We start from the raw sequence: 17,851 nt of genomic DNA, 5'->3' as shown, positions 1-17,851 counted from the left end.
TTGCTACTAACATCTTTCAACATGATTTTCTCTAGGAACATATCAAAATAAACACAGAGAAGCAACAACGCGAGCTATTGATCTACAACATAATTTGCAAAATACTACCAGGACTAAGTTCATGATAAATTTAAGTTCAATTAATCATATTACTTAAGAACTCCCACTTAGATAGACATCCCTCTAATCCTCTTAGTGATTACGTGATCCAAATCAACTAAACCATGACCGATCATCACGTGAGATGGAGTAGTTTTCAATGGTGAACATCGTTATGTTGATCATATCTACTATATGATTCACGCTCGACCTTTCGGTCTCCGTGTTCCGAGGCCATATCTGCATATGCTAGGCTCGTCAAGTTTAACCTGAGTATTCTGCGTGTGCAAAACTGGCTTGCACCCGTTGTAGATGGACGTAGAGCTTATCACACCCGATCATCACGTGGTGTCTGGGCACGACGAACTTTGGCAACGGTGCATACTCAGGGAGAACACTTCTTGATAATTTAGTGAGAGATCATCTTATAATGCTACCGTCAATCAAAGCAAGATAAGATGCATAAAAAGATAAACATCACATGCAATCAATATAAGTGATATGATATGGTCATCATCATCTTGTGCTTGTGATCTCCATCTCCGAAGCACTGTCATGATCACCATCGTCACCGGCGCGACACCTTGATCTCCATCGTAGCATCGCTGTCGTCTCGCCAATCTTATGCTTCCACGACTATCACTACCGTTTAGTAATAAAGTAAAGCATTACATCGCGATTGCATTGCATACAATAAAGCGACAACCATATGGCTCCTGCCAGTTGCCGATAACTCGGTTACAAAACATGATCATCTCATACAATAAAATTCAGCATCATGCTTTGACCATATCACATCACAACATGCCCTGCAAAAACAAGTTAGACGTCCTCTACTTTGTTGTTGCTTGTTTTACGTGGCTGCTACGGGCTTAAGTAAGAACCAATCTCACCTACGCATCAAAACCACAACGATAGTTTGTCAAATAGACTCCGTTTTAACCTTCGCAAGGACCGGGCGTAGCCATACTTGGTTCAACTAAAGTTGGAGAGACAGTTGCCCGCAAGCCATCTCTGTGCAAAGCACGTCGAGGGAACCGGTCTCGCGTAAGCGTACGCGTAAGGTTGGTCTGGGTCATCTCGTCCAACTATACCGCCGAACCAAAATATGACATGCTGGTAGGCAGTATGACTTGTATCGTCCACAACTCACTTGTGTTCTACTCATGCATATAACATCAACATCAATAACCTAGGCTCGGATGCCACTGTTGGGTTTCGTAGTAATTTCAAAAATTTTCCTACGCACACGCAAGATCATGTGATGCATAGCAACGAGGGGAGAGTATTGTCTACGTACCCAACGCAGACCGACTGCGGAAGCGATGACACAACGTAGAGGAAGTAGTCGTACGTCTTCTCGATCCAACCGATCAAGCACCGAAACTACGGCACCTCCGAGTTCGAGCACACGTTCAGCTCGATGACGATCCCCGGACTCCGATCCAGCAAAGTGTCGGGGAAGAGTTTCATCAGCACGATGGCGTGGTGACGATCTTGATGAACTACAGCAGCAGGGCTTTGCCTAAACTCCGCTACAGTATTATCGAGGAATATGGTGGCAGGGGGCACCGCACACGGCTAAGGAATCGATCACGTGGATCAACTTGTGTCAACTTGTGTGTTTAGAGGTTCCCCTGCCTCCGTATATAAAGGAGCCAAGGGGGGAGGGGGCGCCGGCCAAGAGGGAGAGGCGCAGGAGGAGTCCTACTCCTACCGGGAGTAGGACTCCCCCCCAATCCTATTCCAACTAGGATTCCCAAGGGGGAAAGAGGGAGAGGGGTGGCCGGCCACCTCTCCTAGTCCTAATAGGACTAGGGGAAGGGGGGAGGCGCGCAGCCCCCTTGGGCTGCCCCTTTCTCCTTTCCACTAAGGCCCATGATGGCCCATATGGTTCCCGGGGGGTTCCGGTAACCCTCCCGGTATTCCGGTAAAATCCCGATTTCACCCGGAACACTTCCGATATCCAAATATAGGCTTCCAATATATCAATCTTTACGTCTCGACCATTTCGAGACTCCTCGTCATGTCCGTGATCACATCCGGGACTCCGAACAACCTTCGGTACATCAAAATGCATAAACTCATAATATAACTGTCATCGTAACCTTAAGCGTGCGGACCCTACGGGTTCGAGAACAATGTAGACATGACCGAGACACGTCTCCGGTCAATAACCAATAGCGGCACCTGGATGCCCATATTGGCTCCTACATATTCTATGAAGATCTTTATCGGTCAGACCGCATAACAACATACGTTGTTCCCTTTGTCATCGGTATGTTACTTGCCCGAGATTCGATCGTCGGTATCCAATACCTAGTTCAATCTCGTTACCGGCAAGTCTCTTTACTCGTTCCGTAATACATTATCTCACAACTAACATATTAGTTGTAATGCTTGCAAGGCTTATGTGATGTGTATTACCGAGAGGGCCCAGAGATACCTCTCCGACAATCGGAGTGACAAATCCTAATCTCGAAATATGCCAACCCAACATCGACCATTGGAGACACCTGTAGTACTCCTTTATAATCACCCAGTTACGTTGTGACGTTTGGTAGTACCCAAAGTGTTCCTCCGGTAAACGGGAGTTGCATAATCTCATAGTCATAGGAACATGTATAAGTCATGAAGAAAGCAATAGCAACATACTAAACGATCGGGTGCTAAGCTAATGGAATGGGTCATGTCAATCAGATCATTCTACTAATGATGTGACCTCGTTAATCAAATAACAACTCATTGTTCATGGTTAGGAAACATAACCATCTTTGATTAACGAGCTAGTCAAGTAGAGGCATACTAGTGACACTCTGTTTGTCTATGTATTCACACATGTATTATGTTTCCGGTAAATACAATTCTAGCATAAATAATAAACATTTATCATGATTATAAGGAAATAAATAATAACTTTATTATTGCCTCTAGGGCATATTTCCTTCAGTCTCCCACTTGCACTAGAGTCAATAATCTAGATTACACTGTAATGAATCTAACACCCATGGAGCTTTGGTGCTGATCATGTTTTGCTCGTGGAAGAGGCTTAGTCAACGGGTCTGCAACATTCAGATCCGTATGTATCTTGCAAATCTCTATGTCTCCCACCTGGACTAGATCCCGGATGGAGTTGAAGCGTCTCTTGATGTGTTTGGTCCTTTTGTGAAATCTGGATTCCTTTGCCAAGGCAATTGCACCAGTATTGTCACAAAAGATTTTCATTGGACCCGATGCACTAGGTATGACACCTAGATCGGATATGAACTCCTTCATCCAGACTCCTTCATTTGCTGCTTCCGAAGCAGCTATGTATTCCGCTTCACATGTAGATCCCGCTACAACGCTTTGTTTAGAACTGCACCAACTGACAGCTCCACCGTTTAATGTAAACACGTATCCGGTTTGCGATTTAGAATCGTCCGGATCAGTGTCAAAGCTTGCATCAACGTAACCTTTTACGGTGAGCTCTTTGTCACCTCCATATACGAGAAACATATCCTTAGTCCTTTTCAGGTATTTTAGGATGTTCTTGTTAGGTTTCGTAGTAATTTCAAAAATTTTCCTACGCGCACACAGGATCATGTGATGCATAGCAACGAGAGGAGAGTGTTGTCTACGTACCCAACGCAGACCGACTGCGGAAGCGATGACACGACGTAGAGGAAGTAGTCGTACGTCTTCACGATCCAACCGATCAAGCACCGAAACTACGGCACCTCCGAGTTCGAGCACACGTTCAGCTCGATGACGATCCCCGGACTCCGATCCAGCAAAGTGTCGGGGAAGAGTTTCGTCAGCACGACGGCGTGGTGACGATCTTGATGAACTACAGCAGCAGGGCTTCGCCTAAACTCCGCTACAGTATTATCGAGGAATATGGTGGCAGGGGGCACCGCACACGGCTAAGGAATCGATCACGTGGATCAACTTGTGTCAACTTGTGTGTTTAGAGGTGCCCCTGCCTCCGTATATAAAGGAGGAGAGGAGGGGAGGCTGGCCGGCCAAGGGGGGGAGGCGCAGGAGAGTCCTACTCCCTCTGGGAGTAGGATTCCCCCTCCAATCCTAGTCCAACTAGGATTCCTCGGAGGGGAAAAGAGGAGGAGGGGGCCGGCCACCTCTCCTAGTCCTAATAGGACTAGGGGGTGGCGCGCAGCCCATCTAGGGCAGCCCCTTCTCTTTTCCACTAAGGCCCACTATGGCCCAAATAGCTCCCGGGGGGTTCCGGTAACCCTCTCGGTATTCCGGTAAAATCCCGATTTCACCCGGAACACTTTCGATATCCAAATATAGGCTTCCAATATATCAATCTTTACGTCTCGACCATTTCGAGACTCCTCGTCATGTCCGTGATCACATCCGGGACTCCGAACAACCTTCGGTACATCAAAATGCATAAACTCATAATATAACTGTCATCGTAACCTTAAGCGTGCGGACCCTACGGGTTCGAGAACAATGTAGACATGACCGAGACACGTCTCCGGTCAATAACCAATAGCGGGACCTGGATGCCCATATTGGCTCCTACATATTCTACGAAGATCTTTATCGGTCAGACCGCATAACAACATACGTTGTTCCCTTTGTCATCGGTATGTTACTTGCCCGGGATTCGATCGTCGGTATCCAATACCTAGTTCAATCTCGTTACTGGCAAGTCTCTTTACTCGTTCCGTAATACATCATCTCACAACTAACATATTAGTTGTAATGCTTGCAAGGCTTATGTGATGTGTATTACCGAGAGGGCCCAGAGATACCTCTCCGACAATCGGAGTGACAAATCCTAATCTCGAAATACGCCAACCCAACATCAACCATTGGAGACACCTGTGGTACTCCTTTATAATCACCCAGTTACGTTGTGACGTTTGGTAGTACCCAAAGTGTTCCTCCGGTAAACGGGAGTTGCATAATCTCATAGTCATAGGAACATGTATAAGTCATGAAGAAAGCAATAGCAACATACTAAACGATCGGGTGCTAAGCTAATGGAATGGGTCATGTCAATCAGATCATTCTACTAATAATGTGACCTCGTTAATCAAATAACAACTCATTGTTCATGGTTAGGAAACATAACCATCTTTGATTAACGAGCTAGTCAAGTAGAGGCATACTAGTGACACTTTGTTTGTCTATGTATTCACACATGTATTATGTTTCCGGTAAATACAATTCTAGCATGAATAATAAACATTTATCATGATTATAAGGAAATAAATAATAACTTTATTATTGCCTCTAGGGCATATTTCCTTCAGTAAATACCGCATATAGGTAGGTATAGTGGACTCATATGGAACAACTTTGGGGTTTAAGGAGTTTGGATGCACAAGCAGTATTCCCGCTTAGTACAGGTGAAGGCTAGCAAAAGACTGGGAAGCGACCAACTGAGAGAGCGACAACAGTCGTTAGCATGCATTAAAATTAATTCACACCGAGCATAAGCACGAGTAGGATATAATCCACCATGAACATAAATATCGTGAAGGCTGTGTTGATTTGATTCAACTACATGCATGAACATGTGCCAAGTCGAGTCACTCGATTCATTTAAAGGAGGATACCATCCCATCATACCACATCATAATCATTCTAATAGCATGTTGGCACGCAAGGTAAACCATTATAACTCATAGCTAATCAAGCATGGCACAAGTAACTATAATCTCTAAATGTCATTGCAAATATGTCTACTTCATAATAGCTGACTCAGGAACGATGAACTCATCATATTTACAAAAACAAGAGAGGTCGAGTTCATACCAGCTTTTCTCATCCCAATAAGTCCACCATATATCGTCATTATTGCCTTTCACTCGCACGACCGAACGATGTGCATAATAATAAGAGTGTACGTGCATTGGACTAAGCTAGAATCTGCAAGCATTCAACTCAAAAGAGAAGACAAGTAATATGGGCTCTAAATTAAATAAACAATCATGCATATAAGAGCCACTAAGCATTTTCATATGGTCTTCTCGACCCCCAAAGGAAAGAAAAGAAAATAAAACTATTTACACGGGAAAGCTCCCAACAAGTAAAAGAAGAACGAGAAATCTTTTTGGGTTTTCATTTTAATTTCTACTACAAGCATGGAAATTAAACTAACTAATTTTTTTGGTTTTTCTCAAGGTTTATCAAGCACACAAGAAGAAAACTAGAAAAAGGAATTTAGACTAGCATGGATAGTACAATGAAAGAGTATGAGCACCGACGACTAGTGTGTGAACATAAATGTAAAGTCGGTGAGAAATACGTACTCCCCCAAGCTTAGGATTTTGGCCTAAGTTGGTTTAATACAAAGGATCGCTTGGCTGATATCCATAAGTGAAACCGGGGTTGTACTGAGATGCAGCGGCAACCGCCTCCTGAGCTACAGCGTGTTGGCGAGCTGCCTCCAGTCCCCTCTCGTATTCAGTTGCTTCCTCTCTGGTGACAACATATCTTCCTTTTGCCTGATAATCAAAAAGGTAGGGAGCAGGAAGAGTAACAGGGACGACGTTGCGTCTGTCATAGATTAGTCGATAATGGAGGAATTGTTCATTCCTCTCAAGAAAATGATGACTAAACATAGCTTCTTTATCCAAATAAACAGGAGGTATTATCATATCTCCTTCTCGTGGGGCTATACCAAGAAAATTAGCCACACGGGTTGCATAAATTCCTCCAAAGAAATTTCCCTTTCTACTATTATTCTGCAACCTACGTGCAACTATTGCCCCCAAGTTATAACCTTTAAAACCGAACACGGCAATCTTGAGGATACTCAGATCAGGTGCACACATGTGACATGCTTCATCCTTACTGTTAATACATCTACCAATAAAGAGAGCAAAATAATATATAGCAGGAAAATGAATAGTCCCTAAGGTAGCTTGTGCTATGTCCCTAGATTCTCCCACAGTCATACTAGCAAGAAAATATCTAAATTCAGATTTGCGAGGATCATTAATATTACCCCAATGCGGGAGTTTGCAAGCAGTTGTAAAATCCTCTAAGTCCATGGTGTAAGATGTATCATAAATATCAAATACGACACTAGGAGAATTACGCGTACAGTTATATTTAAACCTCCGCACAAAGGAATCAGTCAATTGATAGTACTGAGGACACTTATCTTGTAAGAAGTCCTCCAGCTCAGCATTACGCACATACGCTTCAAATTCCTCCTTGAAGCCTGCTTCGACCATAAAATCATCGGATGGCCACTCACAAGCCCGTACATATGCATTCCTCGGCAATTCAACGTCTTGCTCACGTATAGCAATCCTTGGCCCTTTATTTAACGAGGAACCACCTTGGTACATTCTCCTAAGCATATTTCTTTTTCTGAAATTTTCTGAAATTTTTAGTAACTTCAAAATATAAGTGCATAAAACTAAACAAGATTGATAGCAACTACTCCTACAAGTGCCTAGAGCCCATATCATGCATTAGAATTGCTTGGAACCTCAAAAATTTAACATGCAAGCTCAAGAACAGGGTCACCAAGACAGCAAGGATTTGCAAAGAATAAAGCACTAGAACAAAAACTAATTGGACCAAAGGAGGAGTCACATACCAAGCAACAATCTCCCAAAGCAGTTTTGTGAATGGAGCTTTGAGCAAGGAGATCGAAAATCACAGCAAAACGAGCTAGAACTCGTGCTTGAGCTGGATTGGGATTTTTTTGGGTAGAAGATAGAGTGTGTGGGTGCTGGCATAAGTGGAGGGGAGCCACCAGGGGCCCACGAGACAGGGTGGCGCGCCCTAAGGGGGGGGGGGGGCGCCCTCCTCTCTCGTGGCTTGGTGCTTGCCCCTCCCATAGTGTTTTCAGTGCCTAAAATCCTCAAATAATCCAGAAAAAATCATACTAAATTTGCAGGGCATTTGGAGCACTTTTATTTTCGGACTATTTTTTAATGCACGGATAATTCAGAAAACAGACGGATAATACTACTTTTGCTTTATTTATTCTAAATAACAGAAAGTAAAAAGAGGGTACAGAAGGTTGTGCCTTCAAGTTTTGTCCATCTCGTGGTCATCAAAATGAACCCGCTAACAAGGTTGATCAAGTCTTGTTAACAAACTCATTCCGAATAACACGGAACCGGAGAAATTTCGAATAACACTAAGTTACCTCAACGGGGATATGAAAATCCCCAACAATAAGAATATCATACTTTTTCTTGACAGTAGGGAGAGGAAATTCAAAACCTCCAAAAATAATAGTTGGAACTTTTTCAATAGAATTAATGCTATGAACTTGAGATTGTTTCCTCGGAAAGTGTACCGTATGCTCATTGCCATTAACATGAAAAGTGACATTGCCTTTGTTGCAATCAATAACAGCCCCTGCAGTATTAAGAAAAGGTCTACCAAGGATAATATACATACTATCGTCCTCAGGAATACCAAGAATAACAATGTCCGTTAAGATAGTGACATTTGCAACCACAACAGGCACATCCTCACAAATACCGACAGGTATAGCAGTTGATTATCAGCCATTTGGAAAGATATTTCAGTAGGTGTCAACTTATTCAATTCAAGCCTACGATATAAAGAGAGAGGCATAACACTAACACCGGCTCCAAGATCACATAAAGCAGTTCTAACATAATTTCTTTTAATGGAGCATGGTATAGTTGGCATACCCGAATCTCCAAGTTTCTTTGGTATTCCACCCTTAAAAGTGTAATTAGCAAGCATGGTGGAAATTTCAGCTTTCGGTATCTTTCTTTTATTTGTGATGATATCCTTCATATACTAGGATAAGGATTTACTTTAAGCATATCAGTTAAGCGCATACGTTAGAAAATAGGTCTAATCATTTCAGCAAAGCGCTCAAAATCCTCATCATCCTTTGACTTGGATGGTTTAGGAGGAAAGGGCATGGGTTTCTGAACACATGGTTCTCTTTCTTTAACGTGCTTCCTAGCAACAAAATCTCTCTTATCATAACGTTGATTCTTTGATTGTGGGTTATCAAGATCAACAGCAGGTTCAATCACTACATCATTGTTATTACTAGGTTGAGCATCTACATGAACATCATTATTAGCATTATCATCAGGTTCATGTTCATCTCCGGATTGAGTTTCAGCATCAGAGATGGAAGTATCATTGGGATTCTCAAGTGTTTCTACATTAGGTTCACTAGAAGTTTGCAAAGTCCTATCATTCTTCTTTTTCTTCTTCTTAGAAGAACTAGGAACATCTAGATTATTATTCTGAGAATCTTGTTCAATTCTTTTAGGGTGGCCTTCAGGATACAAAGGTTCCTGAGTCATTCTACCAGTTCTAGTAGCCACTCTAACGGCAAAGTCATTTTTATTATTCAACTCATCAAGCAAATCATTTTGAGCTTTGAGTACTTGCTCATCTTGCGTAGCAACCATAGAAGCATATTTGCTAATGCGGTGAAGTTCATCTTTAACTCTAGCCAGATTATCACCTACGTGTCCTATCTCGAAAGCATTATTCTTTAACTCTCTACCAACATAAGCATTAAAACTTTCTTGTCTAGCCATAAAGTCATCAAATTCATCCAAGCATGGGCTATGAAATTTAGTAGAGGGTATTTCAACTTTATCATATCTATAGAGAGAATTTACCTTTACTACATGTGTCGGGTTATCAAGACAATGTAGTTCTTCAGGCGGTAAATTAAGACCATGCATATCTTCAATAGGTGGAAAATTCTTAACATCTTCAGCTTTAATACCTTTTTCTTTCATTGATTTCTTTGCCTCTTGCATATCTTCAGGACAGAGAAATAAAACACCTCTCTTCTTCGGAGTGGGTTTAGGAATAGGCTTAGGAGTTGGCTCAATTGGTTCAGGAACTGGCTCGGGAAGAGTCCAATTATTTTCATTAGTCAACATATCATTCAATAATATTTCAGCTTCGTCGACTGTTCTTTCCCTGAAAACACAACCAACACAACTATCCAAGTGGTCCTTGGAAGCATCGGTTAGTCCATTTTTCTTAAGAGGATGATCAGGCAAAGCATTAAGTAACCGGAGAAGCCTCCCCCAAGCTTGTGGGAGACTCTCTTCTTTGATTTGCCCAAAATTATATATTTCCCGCAAAGCAGTTTGTTTCCTATGAGCAGGGAAATATTTAGCAGAGAAGTAATAAATCATATCCTGGGGACTACGCACACAACCAGGAGCAAGAGAATTATACCAAGTCTTAGCATCACCCTTTAATGAGAAGGGGAATATCTTAAGGATATATAAATAGCGAGACTTCTCGTCATGAGTAAACAGGGTGGCTATATCATTCAACTTTGTAAGATGTGCCACAACAGTTTCAGATTCAAGGCCATAAAAAGGATCAGATTCAACTAAAGTAATAATATCAGGATCAACAGAGAATTCATGATCCTTATCAGTAACACATATAGGTGAAGTAGCAAAAGTAGGATCGGGTTTCATTCTAGCATTAAGAGACTGCTGCTTCCATTTAGCTAATAATTTCTTAAGATCATTTCTATCATTGCAAGCAAGAATTTCCATAGCAGCTGCATCATGCATAACATAACCCTTAGGAACAACAGGTAAAACATAATCATTGGGGGAACGTTCATCATCACTATCATCAATAATAGGTTCTTCAATATTTTTATTCCCCCTAACTCTAGCAAGTTGTTCATCTAGAAATTCACCTAATGGCAAAGTAGTATCACGCATAGAAGTAGTTTCATCATGCATAGCAGAAGTGGCATCATCAATAACATGCGACATATCAGAATTCATAGCAGTAGCAGGTTTAGGTGTCGCAAGCCTACTAATAACGGAAGGAGAATCTAGTGCACAGCTAGATGGTAGTTCCTTAACTCCCATCGTAGTTGAGGGCAAAATCTTGGTCTTAGCGTCTTTCAAGTTCTTCATAGTGATCAACAGATATAAATCCCAAGTGACTCAGAGAATAGAGCTATGCTCCCCGGCAACGGCGCCAGAAATTAGTCTTGATAACCCACAAGTATAGGGATCGCAACATCTTTCGAGGGCAGAGTATTCAACCCAAATTTATTGATTCGACACAAGGGGAGACAAAGAATATTCTCGAGTATTAGCAGTTGAGTTGTCAATTCAACCACACATGTATAACTTAGTATCTGCAGCAAAGTATTTAGTAGCAAAAGTGTTATGATAGTAATGGTAACAGTAGCAACAGTAAAGATAAATGTTTTTGGGTTTTTGTAGTAGTTGTAACAGTAGCAACGGAAAAGTAAATAAGCAAAGAACAATATATGAAAAGCTCGTAGGCAATGGATCAGTGATAGATAATTATGCCGGATGCGATTCCTCATGCAATAGTTATAACATAGGGTGATATAGAACTAGCTCTAGTTCATCAATGTAATGTAGGCATGTATTCCATAAATAGTCATACGTGCTTATGGAAAAGAACTTGCATGACATCTTTTGTCCTACCCTCCCGTGGCAGCGGGGTCCTAGTGGAAACTAAGGGATATTAAGGCCTCTTTTAATAGAGAACCAGACCAAAGCATTAACACATGGTGAATACATGAACTCCTCAAACTACGGTCATCACCGAGAAGTGTCCCGATTATTGTCACTTCGGGGTTGTCGGATCATAACACATAATAGGTGACTATAGACTTGCAAGATAGGATCAAGAGCACACATATATTCATGAAAACATAATAGGTTCAGATCTGAAATCATGGCACTCAGGACCTAGTGACAAGCATTAAGCATAGCAAAGTCATAGCAACATCAATCTCAGAACATAGTGGATACTAGGGATCAAAGCCTAACAAAACTAACTTAATTACATGGTATCTCATACAACCCATCACCGTCCAGCAAGCCTACAATGGAATTACTCACTCACGGTGGTGAGCATCATGAAATTGGTGATGGAGGATGGTTGATGATGACGACGGCGATGAATCCCCCTCTCCGGAGCCCCGAACGGACTCCAAATCAGCCCTCCCGAGAGAGATTAGGGCTTGGCGGCGGCTCCGTGTCGTAAAACGCGATGAAACTTTCTCTCTGATTTTTTTCTCCGTGAGACGGAAGATATAGAGTTGGAGTTGAGGTCGGTGGAGGTCCAGGGGGCCCACGAGATAGGGGGCGCGCCCTATAGGGGGGGCGCCCCCCTGTCTCATGGACATGCCCTGGGCCCCCTGGTGTATTTCTTTCGCCCAGAAATTCTTATTAATTCCAAAAAGTGCCTCCGTGGATTTGCAGGTCATTCCGAGAACTTCTCTTTTCTACACATAAAACAACATCATGGTAGTTCTGCTGAAAACAACGTCAGTCCGGGTTAGTTTCATTCAAATCATGCAAGTTAGAGTCCAAAACAAGGGCAAAAGTGTTTGGAAAAGTAGATACGTTGGAGACATATCAATGACCCACAAGTATAGGGGATCTATCGTAGTCCTTTCGATAAGTAAGAGTGTCGAACCCAACGAGGAGCAGAAGGAAATGACAAGCGGTTTTTAGTAAGGTTTTCTCTGCAAGCACTTAAATTGTAGGTAACAGATAGTTTTGTGATAAGATAAATTGTAATGGGTAACAAGCAATGAAAGTAAATAAAGTGCAGCAAGGTGGCCCAATCCACTACAAAAAAATACACTTCCGTGATGATACGTGTTTGTCACAGTAGGTCGCGTTTTCTGTCATGCATGTACATCCATCACGATTTTATGACATAATCAAGATAGTCATACCTGTGCTGTCGCAGAAGTGTTCCATGACATTACCAAAATTATCATCATGGAAGTGTCCAGTTCCATGACGATAAATCGCGCATCATAGAAGTGCTTTCGTCAAGGGTGACCGACACGTGACATCCACAGTAACGGAATGCTGTTAAGCTATCGGGTCGGATATGGATCCGATAACCCGTTAACAGCCACGACCAATGCCGATTTTCTACGTGTAAAATTCTCATTGGCTGACGGATCCACGCGTCAGCTCCGCGTTGGCACAGGTGTTACTCATCCAACGGTCGAGATGGGCCTATGATATGTTGACACGTGGACCGGCCCAAAAGTGGCCCACAAAGTTTAAATGGGCCGGACCAACCAAAGGCCCATAAGATTTAGCGGACCATAATGGGCCGGCTTAGCTAATGGCCCACAAAATTTAGCGGACCAAATGGGCCGGCGCAGCTAAAGGCCCACACGATTTTGCAGAACATAATGGGCCGGCTCAGCTAAAGGCCCACAAGATTTTGCAGACCACAATGGGCCGGCCCAGCTAAAGGCCCACAAGATTCTACAGACCATAATGGGCCGGCCCAGCTAAAGGCCCAACATTCTCTGTCAAATCGGCCCGTCAACGGCCTGTCCTAAACTTGTCATCAACGTGGCCCATGGTCACTTCTGGCCTGTTAACTGTCCGCTAAGTAATTGGGCCGAATTACGGCCCGGTGTATTTCCGGCCTGTTAAAGGTCCGGCTTCATTTGGGCCCATTTACAGGCCATCAAAACTTTCGGCCCATAAACGACCGTGAAGGATTTGGGTCATATTCGGCCATGTCTGACATTCGGCCTGTTAGAGGCCCACTATAGATTTGGACCACTTTCAGCCTGTTGTCATTTTCAGCCTGTTAACACCGGACGTAAACCATGGGCCATATGTGGCCCAACGTCATATCGGGACCATTAACGGCCCATATAAAAATGACAATAATCTAGCCCGACCGAAGTTCTGGCCTGTTAAAGGCCTGTGTATTAGGTCGGCGCATTTACGGCCCGTCTGAATTTCGGCCTGTCAAAGATCCGCATCGTAAATGGGCCACCATTTTGGCCTGCTAAGTCTAGTGGGTTATTTGGCACAATCAGGGCCCAATCTCACTTTCGGTCTATTAAAGGCCCATGTTTTTATGGGCTCGAGATATTTACACCTGTAAACGGCCTAATTTTATTCAGGGCCCAAATTATGTTTAGGCCTGTTAAAGGCCCACTATGGGCACAGGCTTACCAGAAAAATATGAAAGCTTATGTTGATTTAGGCCCAGATATTTTTAGTGGGCTACATGCCAATTTCGGCCCATAATCGTTTTTAGCCCAATTGGAATGGGCCCAACGAATGTTGGCATGTTGGGCTCCTACGAAGCTTTCGGCCGAATACATTACTAAGATAAACCTACACTATACAAAAATAGCATCATAATTACTGCAGCCTATGGTAGCATCATAAATGTTGTATCACAACAAAATAAATTCCAACCATACAACAAAAGGCCTATATGCATAAAGTTTAGAGTCCCTCCAGCTAAAAGCACCATCAGATGTATAGAAGCATAGATCAATTGACCTGAGTGCTAATGTTTCAGGCTGTAGAATCTGATGGAGCAGCACGATCTCCACCTTTTTTCCGCCATTGCTCTTGAATAACGAAGCAAATGTCTAATAGTCTGGTTTCAAAACCATTCATATCTTGACGACATTTCTCAACAACTATTCTTGTTTCCGAAACAACGTCCATTAGGGATTGGACTTGTGTCTGGAGCACAGATATATCACTCTGTCTAGCAGGAAGATTTTGTTCAGTAGGCGATTTGGACGAGGTTGCCTTGACAACCAATCCAGAATTACGTAGGAAGGTGCTTTTTGCACTGTTAGTGAAGAGATACTGACGCACTGCAGCAAGAGGTGACATTGTGCCTGTAGTAGCCTCGTCACCTTCAGGTGGTTGTGGCTGTTCAATCATTTGTTCCATAGCTTCCTGAAAGTTTGAACTTGTAGATTAGTGTACCAAATAAGTTACTAATGAGACAAAAACAAACAAAGTAGGTTAAATGTTTATACATAACTTATTTTGGTGAACTACTGTAATACATTAGCATGTATTGTAGTGCCAACTACATAATAAAATCACTTTCGGAACATATGTCCATGTAGCATGCATACTGTATTCTCTATTTCCTCACATTCATTGACATCTAAGGTTAAAGAGACATGGTTTAAAGTAGGATGAACATAGTATGACATCATTCATATCATGGGCAAACAGATATAAAACAAACATGCTATTTTATCATTGTGTGCGCACGTGAACATAACAACTAGATTACAGATCAAGACCAAAAGAATATCTTTCATCTCTTTTAAACCATGTAAGCTGAAATGATACGTTAAGACAACTGTGTATAAAAGTGAACAAAGTAACTGACATTGGTTGCAAACCAAGTAGTTAAATGAACACATCACATTACCAATCAGTTCAAGGCAGGAGGAGTAAGGACTTACAACAGCGGCTTGAACTGGTGTGCTCATGCCCTTCATCTTGCTGGTGTGGCAATCCTTGAAGATTTGCACTGCATTCGGTTCAGGTTCTTTTTGGTCCGCACGGGCGTTTCTCTGTATTTGGAACAAGTCAATATAGATACGATAATATGGCACAAAAAAAGAAGGAAGCAGCAGCTATTTACAAGAGCCTCGCAGTGTGCAATATAGCTACGGGATCGTGTTGTCTGTTGGAATTTCACTTTAGAACGGTTGGTTTTGTTCTTCAAACAGTTAGCCTAGAAGAAGATACACTTGTAAGGCACATACATAAATACAAGTTCAATATGTGGTCTGGTCAAATACACATAGCCTACCTGATACTTTGGATCAGACCAGTGTTTAACGAGGGCTGTCCAGTCTTCATTTGTAATATATTCCACTGGAGATGTTTGGGCGATTTCATTGTTAGCCTTGCCTTCAAAGTGAGATTTTCTAAGGTGGTACCGATACTATCGCAGAGCAGACTGAAAAACATGAGTGCATGCTTGTTTAGTTGCATCATCTTTCGGATCCAACTTGAACCTCATCTGTTGAGAAAAGAATGTGAGTCTTATTAGGAGGAAGCTAGAAAGTATGGGACAGAGCAAGACAATATTACTAATTGCGATGAATAACATTACTTATGGATAAATGGTCAAGGAAGGTGCTAAACTGGGTATTGTCTTTCTCATTCCTATACTGGATCCACGTTGGGAGGATACGTGCATGACACCTAACGGCAACGGCTGCCTCTGATACTAACTTGGCTGACTCTGTAGCATCACGTGGCCTTTTTAAACCTGCCTCAAAATGGATCTCCATTCTTCCTCCTTTATATTTTGTTAATCTGTCAAGCATTATCCCTGATGTATGTTTCCGCTTGCGCTGTGGTGCTAGTTCAACAACGAATATGGAAAGTGTTAGTGTACATCAAACTGTGAGAGTACATATAAAGGAGCATCCAACTGCAACTTGACTCGGTCAGGTACTGTCTTGGTGTTGATGCTCATGAGGTTCATCCGGTCTTGCCAAGTCCTGTTGTGTCAGCAGTGCTTCGGAAGTAGTGTTAGGTGTGAAGGTAGCTTGGGAACTGGCCAATTCCGGAGCAAACGAACGAGTAACTGGTTGAGATGCTGGTACAGTTGAAGCGGATGCTGCAGCTGGTGGAGTAGGTGATACTGTGTTTGTAGATTTAGCCGGTGGACTTGGACCTTCTACTACACTATAAGTACCAGCAGAATCTCGACGGCAGATCCTTTTCCGTTTCACCCGACGAGTAACAACACTCCCTACTATATTATTTTCCTTGCTCTTTTTTGACTTTGCCATGTCAAGCTGTACCCACAACACAAAAGAATAAAATCACTCTTCAAAACTCATTGATGCATGATACATACAAGCAATACTTTGATGTAAGACAACCGTATGAGGATGGAATATGTAAGAAAAATAGGACGACATGACATATTCACAGCTATGATGTGCAAACTAAGCAGAAGGATTTTCAAGAAAATAGAAGTAATGCAAGCTAGACACCATATGAAAGATGCAACCAATATTACTCTGCCAAGTTAAAAGTGTCTTGTCATAAGTGGCAATTCGAAAAATTAGAAGTAGTACAACATAGAAATCAATGCAAGATGCAACTGAGGGAGTCCTGGATAAGGGGGTATCCGGACAGCCAGACTATATACTTTGGCTGGACTGTTGGACTATGAAGATACAAGATAGAAGACTTCATCCTATGTCCAGATGGGACTCTCCTTGGCGTGGAAGGCAAGCTTGGCGATCCGGATGTAGATCTCCTCCTCTATAAACCGACTTTGTGTAACCCTAGCCCCCTCCGGTGTCTATATAAACCGGAGGGTTTAGTCCGTAGGACGAACGATCATCAACAATCATACCATAGGCTAGCTTCTAGGGTTTAGCCTCTCTGATCTCGTGGTAGATCAACTCTTGTAATACTCATATCATCAAGATGAATCAAGCAGGAAGTAGGGTATTACCTCCATTGAGAGGGCCCGAACCTGGGTAAACATCGTGTCCCCAGTCTCCTGTTACCATTAGCCTTAGACGCACAGTTCGGGACCCCCCCGAGATCCGCCGGTTTTGACACCGACATTGGTAGTTTCATTGAGAGTTCCTCTGTGCCGTCACGGTAAGGCTTGATGGCTCGTCTCGTTGTCAAAGACAACATCACCACCGGGGGAAGCTTGGCTATAGGCCAAACTCTCCGGCTGGGCGGCTTTGTTATGACTGCCCAAACGGCTATTGCGCCGACAATGACTTCTCAGGTCATTAAAAATAGCCTCCACATTGATTCGGAATTCTCCGAATAGATGGATCCAATGGAGCCCTTCTCCATCAATGAGATCTTGGATCGCATCGCCGCGCTGGGCGTCGCTACGGACTATGACCGGATCGGGCTTAAACCTGACCAAAGGGAGATTCACTCTCCACCGGTCACCCATGAGATAGCGGTAGTGGAAGAGCATCATCCCAATTCTC

This window comes from Triticum aestivum, chromosome 4A (genome assembly GCF_018294505.1).
Source record: "Triticum aestivum cultivar Chinese Spring chromosome 4A, IWGSC CS RefSeq v2.1, whole genome shotgun sequence".
NCBI classification, from domain to species: domain Eukaryota; kingdom Viridiplantae; phylum Streptophyta; class Magnoliopsida; order Poales; family Poaceae; genus Triticum; species Triticum aestivum.
This window is presented reverse-complemented; position numbering follows the sequence as displayed.